The 12,975-nt window shown below is 38.7% G+C and overlaps 1 protein-coding gene across 1 annotated transcript in view; it reads left to right on the forward strand.

Moving 5' to 3' along the window:
* Positions 1-12,503, forward strand: part of LOC127583946 (COUP transcription factor 2-like) — a 42,018-nt gene extending 29,515 nt beyond the window's left edge. Inside the window, exons 4-6 of the transcript XR_007958318.1 lie at positions 9,802-9,987; positions 10,773-10,945; positions 12,163-12,503. The gene's annotated coding sequence lies outside the window, so the exon portion shown is untranslated. The remainder of the gene's footprint in view (positions 1-9,801; positions 9,988-10,772; positions 10,946-12,162) is intronic.
* Positions 12,504-12,975: the final 472 nt, after the last annotated feature.

Consider the following 12,975-nt stretch of genomic DNA (forward strand, 5'->3'; position numbering starts at 1 on the left):
ACTACTTTGCGATCGATTTCCATTCTTCAGTTTCATCATCCCCTCCCTTCCTCTGAAGGAATTATACGGCTTCTGTACCGATTTCTTAATCGCAATTTTAAACAAAACATATCAAGTTTTCTCGTGCAGTTTGCTTTAGCATTCAGATGCTTTTGGGAAGGGTAGCAAGTGCAGTTAATAGTGAAGGAAAGTTACTCAAACTTTCAGCGAAGAGTATGCATATGATGGCAGGTGTAAGGTTGTAGGATAATTTGCAGTCATGTATCTAATACAGTGAGCCCACGAGAATTCTGTTTGAAGTATTATACATTACTGCACAACATTGATGGGTGTACACGCTGTGTTTGAAATTTTGGCCTGTCCTGCGAAACACCCATCCAAGCTAGCGAGTTAATCACTTATTATTTAACTGGACAAGATTAACATGAAAACAAATGGACGGTACGTCATTTGCAGGTATTCTTGTTCATCTTCAATTCTGACGTCTCTAAGTCCGTCTGTATCTCCTACAATGATTTTGCTCGCAGGTCTTAGGATTGCAAGATGCTGAAACATTATTCCTAACACAGGAAGAGCGCACTGTGGATAGTTATTATAGACGTAAATCTAAAAGATACTTCATAGAGAATGAAATATTGCCAGAGGTAGGGAGCTTTAAGGAAAGGGAGAGAGAGAGAGAGAGAGAGAGAGAGGGAGAGGGAGGGAGACAGCGAGGCTGTCAGGGGTCAGGCAGCCGGAGATTGCTTCTTGAGATCTTTCAAATTTCACACGTTTGAAGGCTTATAGGCTTACTGATTCGCATTTCAAAACAAGATCAGTGGATTCATAATCAGAAAATTGAGGTCTGTAACTGGACTGTATTTTGATGCAGAGAGATGTCTTGTAGGGTGAGTGAATTTGGAAAGCACTGTTCTGACACGTCTCTGATCGTTGGGATGACGGGTCTCTCAGAGGAAAGAGGAGATTTCTGTTGCCTCTCTAACATCAAAGCCCGAGTTAGGGGAAATTGGAAATGAAATTAAGTAGCTGGCGAAAATAAAAGCCATATCAAAGTTTTCTTTTTAACCACGTGTTGCTTATAAGAATAGATTTTCTTTAAAAGAACAACTTCCACTGGTCTAAGCACTGAAGAAAGTGAATGAACACTGTGGCAATCACAACGTGAAATCTACTGTAGTTCCAAACAAGTCGATGACCAATGACGATTAAAGAAACATGCTTGTTTTCAAGTCGTATTGTGTGTTGTAATTTGATGACGTCATCTGATGGCATCAATTCAAAAAACTTTGATATAAATGTAAAATATCCGACTAATTATACATTAAATATTAAAAGTAAACTGGAAAATTAGCATTACAATAATATCAAAGCAAAGAACATTTAATATCAACACAATTTACAGTACCTCACTACTTGAAGCCTTTGAGCCCAATACTATCTATAATCTGTGAACTGTATAGAAAACAATAGCTTATACATTATATTGACATTAATATGTTTCCAAAAACAAATTAAAAAATCTAAAATTAGTGATTCATTATTCAAAAGAAATAAAATATTGCTATAAATCGTGCGAGTTTTCCTTTGTCGTTTATAACATGACATATAAAAGTCCATATAAAGTTATAACTTAAAAGATAGGCATTGAGGGCATAATTGAATCTCCCATCCGTCACGTTTGTGAAAGGATATCTAGAATATAGTTTCTGCCAGTATAAAAATCTCATGAGAAAAGACATTTATTGACCACGTTTTCAAATATGAGGGATGCAATCATAGTTTGTAAAATATACGTGAGCGTTTATTTTATGAATAAAACTAGTTTTGAGCTTATGGGAAGAAGAAAATCGAGGCTTATCGTCAAAGTACGAGATCACAAGCCAAATAAATTGGGGGAAAAAAGTCAGTGTATACCAATGTCTCTTCTTGTGGTATTTCGGATAGTTCACGACACTGTAACAGATATGTAGATTTGATAGCAGGACGAGGATTTCGGTGTGAATCTCCTTTCAATAAGTTTATTAGTTGCGTTGTTTATATTTTTTGTAAATAAATAAAACTATAAATAGGTTGTTTAGTAATAGAAACTTGGATGAAATAGTTAAAATAAATGTAAATGAAAATTGAAAGAGATTGAACGCAAAGCGTTGTGAAGAAATTGGAATGGAACCATAAAGGTAAAATTGGAAAAGGCAATGTCAGATAGATATAAAGATAAGAAAATGAAACAAACGAGGGCCGGATAGTGACGTTAGCGCAAGGTAGGAACAATATAAGAAATGATCGAAAACGGGGAACATTCAAACAACTGAACCGGGGGGAAAGTGTGAGAAGGTGTAACGCGATAAACAAGAACAGAAACAGTAGTGACAAAGAATTTACCGAATAAGCAGAAATAGAAAGGAGGGAAACACTTGGCAGAGGAGAGAAAGTGCGAATCTGAGAAAAGTGAGATAGAAGGAATAGAGATAAAGGACTGCTCTGATTGATGACCAGTTTTTGTAGCTGACATTACCATTAAATTATTGCCCAGTATCCTAGTTGTGTTGTCTCTGGCAAACCCCTACCACAAGCTGTTTTAATTTTTTTCTAATAGTCTCACGCCTGGCTGCCTTTAGCGGTTCGCTATTAATCAGCAAGAGGCTCCACGCTCAGCAAGAAAAGCATTTCCATTGCACGTGTTTGACAGTGTAGGATAGTCTGCACTCAACCATTTATACAACAAATTATTCTTATCAGGTATGGCTTATATTCCAATAAAACTTCGCTCACGCAAATATTACTTCGGATTTCAAATAATAAACAGCATGATTAGGGGAGAGCATACTCTGCCTGTCTCACTTTTACACAGAATCATAGCCAATCAAGTCAATGAATCTAAATTTTGCGTATTTATCTAATGTAACCACAGTGATATTGGTTCACTTGAATTCACCTTGAATAGAACTGTTCTCTATTCTTAGGTTAGCAAACAGTGGTATTATTACAACACTTTAAACTTTTTAATTTTCTAATGAAATATCTGCAAGACCATAACAATGTTTTATTTTTGGTATATGTGTGTAAGAGATGGGTCATATTATTTAATGGCTCAACTTAGTTGCGTATACTCTCTTATGGATGCTAAAATTTGTTGATTTAAATTATATCCAAGTAAGAGTCTTTTTTTTAATCCACCTTTTATTTTATTTGTACCTCCGTATGCGCTTCAGATCAATGCTGTTGAATTACTCTAAAATGGTCCAGTGGGAGCGACATACCCTTTTCAGGTGAATCAGATGGTAACTTTTACAGTGCTAATTGCATCCCTAAGTGCCCCGAACATGGACTCGGTCTTTTTCTTAAGTGACAACTCTTCTGGGAAGTTTCAAGTCTCTGCATAATATGACAGAATAATGTCAGAATTGATCAACAACGTCACTTTTAGTGATTTTTTTTTGTATTCTTTGAAGTCGATTAGTGCCATGAGTGAATTAGTTGCGATTTCTCAAGGAAGCAAAGTATTAACTCTTCTTTTAAAGGCAGTTCATTAATGCGTTAAGGAAGAAAAAATCCGAAGGACATTGGGTTTAGCAATCCCACTTCTTTCTGTTTCATGGTGGTTCATTGATTTGTTTGATCCGATATTACATTCCCGAACCTTACAATGACATGCCACATACGTTCAGATATAGTAGCACTTTCAGATACGTTGAACTCCAATGTTGGACCCTTTAACTGTCAATTTTGCATCAATTGGAAAACGAAAGATTCCGTTTATTAGAAATGGAGAGCAATTTATATTTTTTTTCTCTGGAACGATACTTTGCACACTTAAACGTTATTTGAACCTGCACTTGAAAAGCAGTAACCTGCTGGGCCGTGGACCTACTGCCGGGTTCTTGGATTAGATTGGAGAGTTTTTCTCTTCGACGGGCACAGACATGATGGGCCAAATGGCCTCCTTCTGTGTCTCAGCTTTTCTGTGGTTCTGTGACTCTGCACCAAGTCAAGAAAATTATTTTGCACTAATTGGCCTCGAACTGGCTGCAACAGAAGACAATTCATGTTCATAACCTCTAATCTTCGGCCACACTGAAACTGATTTCACTAGTAAGCAATACGTAAAAGGCAACCTCTTTCTTGACGTGAGTCGGAAATCGGCGGCGGATTCATAATTCAAAGACACTGTAGAAGAATAATGACGAAAAAGATGTAAGAAGAAAAAAGCAAGATAAATATATTGGGGTGTATTAACATATCGTCAAGAACAGCAAGGAATAAAGGCATAAAATACAGATTTATTTGTCATTAGATCAATAAAAGAAAAGCAAATGCCTCACAAAAGTGCAAAGAGAGTTTGACAGAACTCGTCCTTTCGAAAGTATATGTGTCCTATTGTTCGTTACAACTTCATTACAACCCTGGTGTATTTGGCTGTTTAGTACAATTATACTCAAACCAACCAAATTAACATACAAATTTCACTTAGAATTGATCCATAAAACTGAGGGATATGAAATTTCTACCCTCCATAATGGCCTGAAAAGTGAATCTATTTTCGTTTAGTTTTAAAATTAAACCCATTGGTTGAAATGTTCCTGTAATTATAAACCTAGTTGGTCAGATAGCAATCCTACTTATTCTGATCAGTAGCAGACTGTGACAGCTGGCTCAACTTTGTTTAGACTTAGCATATTGTTATGTCTTCTCCAGGGTTGGACATGTCGCAACCAAAGAGAGCAGATACTAAAATCCATAATATCCCAGAAGCGTCCTCACCCACCGCTTCATGATGTTCTATGAACTATTAGGATGGACCATCACGGGTGATGTTCCTGAAGGAGCTTTCCATTTAACAGCCCATTCTAGGGCAAGATCTAGAGAAAATGAAGGAATACTCTTGGATAAGTCATCAACTTGCCACTTCGAGAATATTTGTTCCAGATGATTAACAATGACAAATTATAATATAGCCTTGCAATTTGAAAGTAACTATTAAAAGTTTTGTTATTAATGTGGTGCAAGCTGCCATTTTGCCAATGCCAGATGCAAGAGTCTCAGCATGAATGTTTCAGCTGTCAATAGTTGTAACAGTTTCATTAACTAAATTATGGTGGGCCTATCATGTGTAATATATTTATAACTGAGTAAAATCACTTCAGTGCAAGTTCTTAGGTTGAAGCATAAACAAACGAGTGGTTTTAATGGTAACGCCAACGCAGGCTAAAACCCCCCTTAAATATATGAATATTCACTAGTTACTGAACTTTGATTGAAATGTCAGTGTAGTCCACTGACATCCAACCAAGGCTGGAGCCAGTTTGGGCATTGTTAAGAGTTTGTAAGGTTAAAGACAACGGCGGTCCAATTATAGTTCGCGACAGAATTCCCTGCAATAGTCGATCCCATTCAAACACAAATTAAAGCGGGAGAATGACGGGTGTCTCTTCTCCGTATCACATAACAAGATTTGCTTTGGCAGAGATGGGATTAGAAACGATAAAAAATGAAGTGGGCATTAGAAAGTGCACAGAAAGAATTATTGAGCGCTATTTTGTTAAATGAACAGTTTTGGGACTAATCGTCAAAAATACCCATGTAAGCAGGCACAATTTCTTTTCCCCAGTATTTAAATTCTAGCAGGTGTTCCCTTATTTTTTATATAAGGTACCAATGTAAAATTGCCAGATAGTTGGAAGTGGCTAATTTGGTGTACTTGACAAAATTTCAAGTTGCCATTGACATTTCACACAGGTATACACATGTACGTGTTTCCACAGCTATGAGAGGGGTCGTATCTGCACAAGCACCACCGTCTGATTCCTGGACCCGTTTCACCATGATAACAGGAGAGTAGTTTCTAAGAGCCGAATAGTTACTACATCAGGATGGATACATCTATTCGTGAAAAAATACAACAAAGGGCAAATGAATTTCCGGGCTGGATTGGTGCTCCCAGAACTTTCTGTGATTTAAGCAGGTGTAGCTGCCAAATTGAAGTTATACCGAGATCAATTGGCCAGGGATATAAGCAATTGTATATAACCTTGCTTTTTAGGGAATGCACAACTGAGGACAGGCTTGCTTACTCATTTAAACTCTGAAAGCTATCAAGTTTTCAGAAATCCAGGTGACTGACGGGACAGTTTTCAAATGCAGAATCTCTCTTGATAGAGGTGATATTGCAATCCCTGTGAACTGCGGCAGGTTGCTGGAGAGGTTCGTTCATCTTCTGACTCTGTACAATAAGAGCACTTACATTTCCATAGATAATTGTTGCACGGCGGCATCTCGAAGCACTTCACGCGATGAATTACTTCTGGAGTGTACTGACTGTTGATATGTATGCAAGTGCGTACGCTTCAATTAACCAGAAAGATAGGCAGAGCGGTGACTCCAGAATGATACTGCACATCCAAAGCAGATTCATATCAATGCAAATTGTTATATAACTTTATGTAAATGCTGCAACAACACTGCACCTAACCATCTAAGATTGGGATCTGTAGAAGTCAATGCACAGCTGCATTCTAGATTTTTTATCTGTCGTTCATACCACTGTAAACGGCATTGAGACCCGCTGCCGAGGATATTTGCGGACACAGTGGTCCGTAAATATCAATTTTGCAGTGTGAGGGAAGTGCAGTTCTTTTCTGATGGATGTGTCAATATGGTATCCCAACAGCCTAACCGACTACCAGGCCCTTTAAAGAGGGACTTTTCACGATAACACAGGACTGCATCTGGTACAAGATCTCAGAATTTGAGCTGCCCCTTCCGAAATCAAATAACTGACCGAACATTTGCTTTATATCACACGCTCAATGGCTTTTGGACTGTGATGCGAAAAGGCTCTACCCTAAGTTATTGAGGTGATAATCGTGTTCTACATGATGTAAGAGGGGGCATTTCTTATTTATTAACGATGAAATTACCACTGCTTCTTTCTAAGTTGTTGAAGCGACTGTTGAACTTGACGCAGGTATTTGATATTTACCAAATAAGACACAGAAAATTAAACATATAAGATTAAATTGAAGGGATGGCACAGAGTTCACATCTTCTACGCACAAAATAATGCTTCCGTCCAAGGATCGGAAGAAACAGTAGTCCCGGTTTCCATCAGAAAAAGCCAACTCATACTTTTTTTTAGATTGTCGTTTTGTTGACAATTCCGATAGAATCTTGACTCATTTGTGGGGTTCTTGTCCCCGAGTCAGAGTTCCCTTTCTTCCCCGGGTTTCAGCACGTACTTTAAGCTCATGCTCCAATATCGAATTAAGGGATGCAATTTTGTTGGAAGAACAGTTTTCAAATTAGACCTTAAACGGTCTGTCTATTCGGGTAGATGTGAAATATCCTATTTACTAAATGAAGAACAGCAGCGACTTTCCTCATGACCTCCCAACATTCAGCCCTCAACCAAAGCGAATTAAATGGCAATTTGTTTAATTTACTGCACAAATTGGGTGGGCAGTTGTCTCCTTAACAACAATGATTACACTTCAACTATTAATAAATTGACCACGAAATGCTTTGGAACATACCAAGAACAGGAACACAAATTAAATACTTTCTTTTCATAGTTTTATTCGCGTTAACATCTTACGGGTGTGCATTGGTTCAAAGAAATGAATATATAACTATGACAATTTGTTCCACATTCAAAGCAGCAATAGACACCTGCTTCAGCTATAGCGCTCGTGTAATATGATGTTTGGCAGCAGAAATGAATCATACCCTGGATCTGCAATGCAACAAGACGGCTCTCTCTTCAACTAGGAGTGGGACCTAAATGTGCGGGTCCAGTAATTTTAATCAGGTGGTATGGCTGCGGTCTTCTGCATTGTCTTGGAAGGGACTGGAAATTCCCGTTTGACACGGACGGGATTGCCTCATGTAGACTATATGCATAGCGATGTGCCTTTGGTCTAATACCTTGAGACTGTTTAACCGTCACAATTTATCCTTAGTGAGCCCATATCACAAATACACACCAGAACTATGGTGTCGTGAAAACACCGGAAAGGAAACTGTTAGCTTGCGTGCATTTTTGTGGAGATAGAAACAATGTTAACTTTCCCACAGGTTAATCTTTCGAGATCTGAAATGTTCACTCGGTGTTTCTTTCTCTCTCTCTCTCCACAGATACTGCCCGACCTCCTGTGTATTTATCGCATTTTCAGCTTTACAGTATCCCCAGAACTTTTTCTTCTGTAACTGTGGACTGCGGTTTTATGGGAAAATTGTCTTCTAATTCTTTTATCTTAAACGTTAGTTTTGGGAAGGGGTTCCTTCTGTCTTATTTTCTATTCTTCCGGTTTCAGTTTTTTTCCTCCTTAACCTAAAGGAACCGGAAGAAAAGATAAAATGTTCCATATATAGGACAGAACTTTCTGCTGGCTAATCGTTAAAACTGGCGTTACGTAAAAAAGACAGTTACACTACACCTTGCGTGTAGTTCAGGGGGTAGAAGACTACCCGAAATAAATAGTTTTATATATTTCACTTATTAATGCCTAACCCCAAGTTATATACTTGGTTTCATGTTGACCCATACCCAAGGGTACTTCGCATAGGGCTGCGTGTATGTGCATTTGTATGATGCCAGGATTTAATTTCATATACGTACCTTCTTTGTTTTTGTCTTTTTTCCATTAACCGAATACTACTTTTTTTTGGCGGGAGAATTATTAAACCTCACAATAGCAAGTGTGTAAGGATGTACGCCGGTACTGATATTGCAAAACGGTTCCCACTTCACGCCCTTGTAAAATCGATGTGTAAACCAGGGGAAGTAACAGAGTGAATCAATCTCCCACTCACCTATAGAATCTCTGTCTTCTAAAATTGCAAACCTAATCTGCAGGTCCCAGATTACAAGTCAAAGCTTTGTTGCGCTTTGCTCCAACATATAAGGGAGAAAATATCAGGTGTAATCGGGCAAGTATGAGGGAATATTAAGAATATATTTCATGGATACAAAATTAGCTATAATTTACTACACATGCTATGAGCCGCCTTGCTGTCACAACAGGTACACCATGATCCCATAAAAATAATGAATCTGCGATTTGGAAGTGCCAGAAAAAGTGGTCCAACCCGCAGTGAAGTGAGAAGCTATTCGTTCTGGATTCATGAAACTGAATACGAATATGTCTAAATATTCACAACACAAGGTGTTTCTGGAAATTAGAAATGTGAAGGCTTTTAGCGTTTTTCTCATGTCAATGTCAGCGCTTAGCAAGCTTCTGCACTCTTCGACTATCACTCGTTGTTGTTGATATTAGACTGAAAGTTTAACGCCTCCTCCCAGCTCGTTGTTCCAGTAATGGCAACAATAGCATGTCTATAATACAACTGAAAAAAGAACAAAAACTAGTTGAAATTAATGTTAATAATTATAAAGATCCTACTCTTTAAGAGAAAGCGAAATGCGCGATTTTTATTGTTCCATTAAAAGAACTATACTATTATAGAAACGAAATGTTGAGATTCGGAGACTGCAAAATTGGCGGTTCCTTCAGAAAAGTCCACAGACTCGAGCACATGGATAAAAAAGTCTGGACTTTCATATTCCAAAGTTACTGATTTATTGAATCACGGGTTCCAATTGCAAATGACGACATGTCGCAAAGCGACTGTTATCTCGCCGATGAAAGAGAAGGTCCCACATGTAAAGGCGAATTTTAACTTATTTGGTCATTGTGAACTAATGACCTTAAAGAGGTTCTCTTTTAAGAATATAATTTGCACTGTTTAGTATTGCTTCTGAGATTATCACATCCATTGATTCAACCATTTATCCACCCATCACAGTGCTGGTCAGGTGACATACTCAGGGGGAGGACATACCTGAAGCCGACGGACCAAAAGTATGTGCTGTATTAGTTATTCTGAAGTATGCTACAGCTGATCAAACTGTTCCCAGGTAGAGGTGCGGTGAACTGGCCAAGGATCCCGTCACTGATCTTTATGCAAATCCCTGCATTGCTTGGACCACAGGTGAGGGCTTGATCTGGCGCTATTGCCCCTGTGGTTGTGTAACATGCCAATACATTTTTTAAAAAATATGGACTGCATTTGAATCGCAGCCACTTGAACGAAGCAATGAGGGAATGGAACCAAATCTCAACAAGAAGTCAGCAATAAAGACATTTAGCCAAAAAGGAAATAACAGAATATATGACAGATTTTCATCCCAGAACGATTAATGTTTGCATTACAGTGCACTTCAGTGTGTGCGCCTCTTAAACGCAGTCCTCTGCAAAGTGTAGAAAGTCACTTATAGGGTTAGTATGGAGCAATGTCGTACCGAATAGATAAGTGAAGCTGCAAGATAATTTATGCAAAACATGGCAAGAGGATGATTGACATTTTAGGGGTAATCACCTCTCATTCAATTAAAATATGTACATTTTCATATGATTTATTTTGCAGTAACTGCCTCTTGTATAAACTTGTCAGATTAAAAAAATAGTGACAGTATTATGCAACAGCTTATTGTCACGCCGTGGTAGCCTATCCCCGAAGTACATTTAATCGATTAATTTTCCTTTAGTACGTTTCCGAGTTGACTACTCAGCAACAAAAAAATAACCTTAAACGTTGAAATAAGTGCTTCCATACTTAAGAGGACTATTTATGAATAGGTTAGAATACAAAGGAGATAATATTGTAATTTGAAGAGCACCTTCCGTCAGCCTAAAAGTTGGTATTTTGTACTGAATGCCATTGAAACATGGATGTCAGGTAACTTAAACTTTTTTAAATTCTGTTTGTTTCATCAGATTTCGATGTTGTGCAGAGGGAAGCATACACCTTTGAGTTACTGCACCCTTACTTTATTGGCAAAGCAGCAGTTCTGGAATGAAAGGAAAGCTGTTCATCAATGAAAGTCATCGGATGTCCCTACACTTTTTCAAAGCAGACTGGGACATAAATGACGCCAAGAACGAATTCTGTAAGTTAAGGAGACTGCTAAATAAGAATCCATACATAAATAACTCCAGGCAATGACAGAGTACATTTTCCAGATTTAATAAGGAATCATTCACCAATCAGCAAGCAAACTGAAGTATTTCAAAGAAAATATGGGAAACAAATAATTTGCAGACAAATCCAGCCTTGAGGCTGTACAAGTTGCTTTAATATCATACACAAGGTTCCACGAGAGACTAATGAAACTGAAAATGAAAATATTTGCCATCCATTTCCTTGTAACTATTAAAATGTTGAAATTTCATTTAAAATGAAACAGTTTCCAGTTGCACAGTTGTGGCACAGCGGAAATCCAGGAAAACAAACGTGATCCTCTCGTCTTGTCATTAAAAGTTTCCCCCTCTCCACGTCACCAATAATGGCCACATGCTCACGCGCGGTTTTTCTTTGGTTTATTTGCTCTCCTAAGGCTGGCAGTATCTCCAGCAGGCACCGGGAACATGGAGACAGGCTAAGGCTGTGATCTGAGATCTGTGCCACGACAGAAACCTATAACAATATAAGTCTGTTGGACATGCTGGCTGGGCTGTCAGTTTTAATTTGTGCATGACCTGTTGGCCGAAAAATGGGATAGAAGTGGCAGAAAGTGGGACTGAAAGCTAGTATTATTGCTTTGACAGCTTCACTCATCTAGAAGTAATGCAAAATGCAATTTATATTTATACTCCCTGACCTCCGCTCCAAAAGGAAAGTATCTAATGAAGGGCCACGGAGGCAGAGGGGATGCAGACTTAAGTTCAGCTGGAATTTGTCTACATTGTTGTTCTTCAACTGTTTAATTACAGTCGAAATGTAAATCAAACACCGAAGAGAGCAATGGTGCCTGAAGTCTTGCCATTGTCTTTTTGGAGGCTTGCATGGGGCAGGAAGGAATACAGAGTCCTAGGGACGTTCTGCAGGATGTCTGTTCAAACTCTTTATTAGATAAATGTTCAAGCAACACTCCCGGCGTTTGTTTTTCCCCTGAGACCCAGTCACTGAACTGTGCTGACTTTTCACCGTGGCACCAATGGCCAAACGTTAGATATTCTGGAGCAGCGCCAAGCAAAGGTTTGCGCCGACACCAGAATAAGCATTGTAGTGTCTTCCAGATCTACGCGCACTGAGTGCTGTCTACAAGATATGGGTTTGCTGCAGTCGTATGCGTTGCTTTTATTCTTTCTCCCTTTTAATCCACAGACCCGTGGTTCGGTTTGCTTTATAATCCCGTGGCATGTGCTGATGACATCACACGGTGCCCATTGCCGGCAACATCCAGTCCCTTGCAACTGTCATTTAATGTTGCGAGCAAATGAAAAATGACTGTGAGACTCACTGGCTCCCAGAAGTGACCTTGGGTATTATTAGAATGACCTCCCATCGGCTTGACCAGAAGACCTTTGATATCTGCATGAAGAAAATATACGAGTGAGATGCCTTGTCTACCAATTGAAAGAACAATAATCAGCGAGAATAGCACAAATCTCACGCTAAACTGCATCTTATTGCTATCAACATTAAAATGTGATCAATACACTCAACTTGCATCTCTTCCCGTTGCTTTGAGAATGCTGCTCTTTACGTACGTCATTGGTTCATTACATTCATTTAAAAAGCCATATATATGTTAGGTATCGTCTCTGTCAGTTGGAAATGAATCTGATAGTCGATAGAGTTTAACTCCTGTCAAAGAGCATTCTATTACAGGTTATGACAGGCCAGAGAGAGGCAGGAAGAACTCAAGGAAAACAACAAACGGAATCCCACGTTTTGAACCGTCCGTTTAGTAAGCAGTTCAAGCTTTACTGATGATCTAAAAATATAGGTAAACAGAATTCCTTGATGTAATCAGCTTTTCTCCACTCAATCACGCAGTCTATCCCATCCCTAAACAAACTCTAAACACTACCCTGCTCTAATCAGCTCACACACTCGAAGCACGCTCCATGACTAATACGATATCCTCAAAACAAATTAATGAGGACTGATTACGGGAAAGAAGGTTAGCTCCCG

Source organism: Pristis pectinata, chromosome 28 (assembly GCF_009764475.1).
Source record: "Pristis pectinata isolate sPriPec2 chromosome 28, sPriPec2.1.pri, whole genome shotgun sequence".
NCBI classification, from domain to species: domain Eukaryota; kingdom Metazoa; phylum Chordata; class Chondrichthyes; order Rhinopristiformes; family Pristidae; genus Pristis; species Pristis pectinata.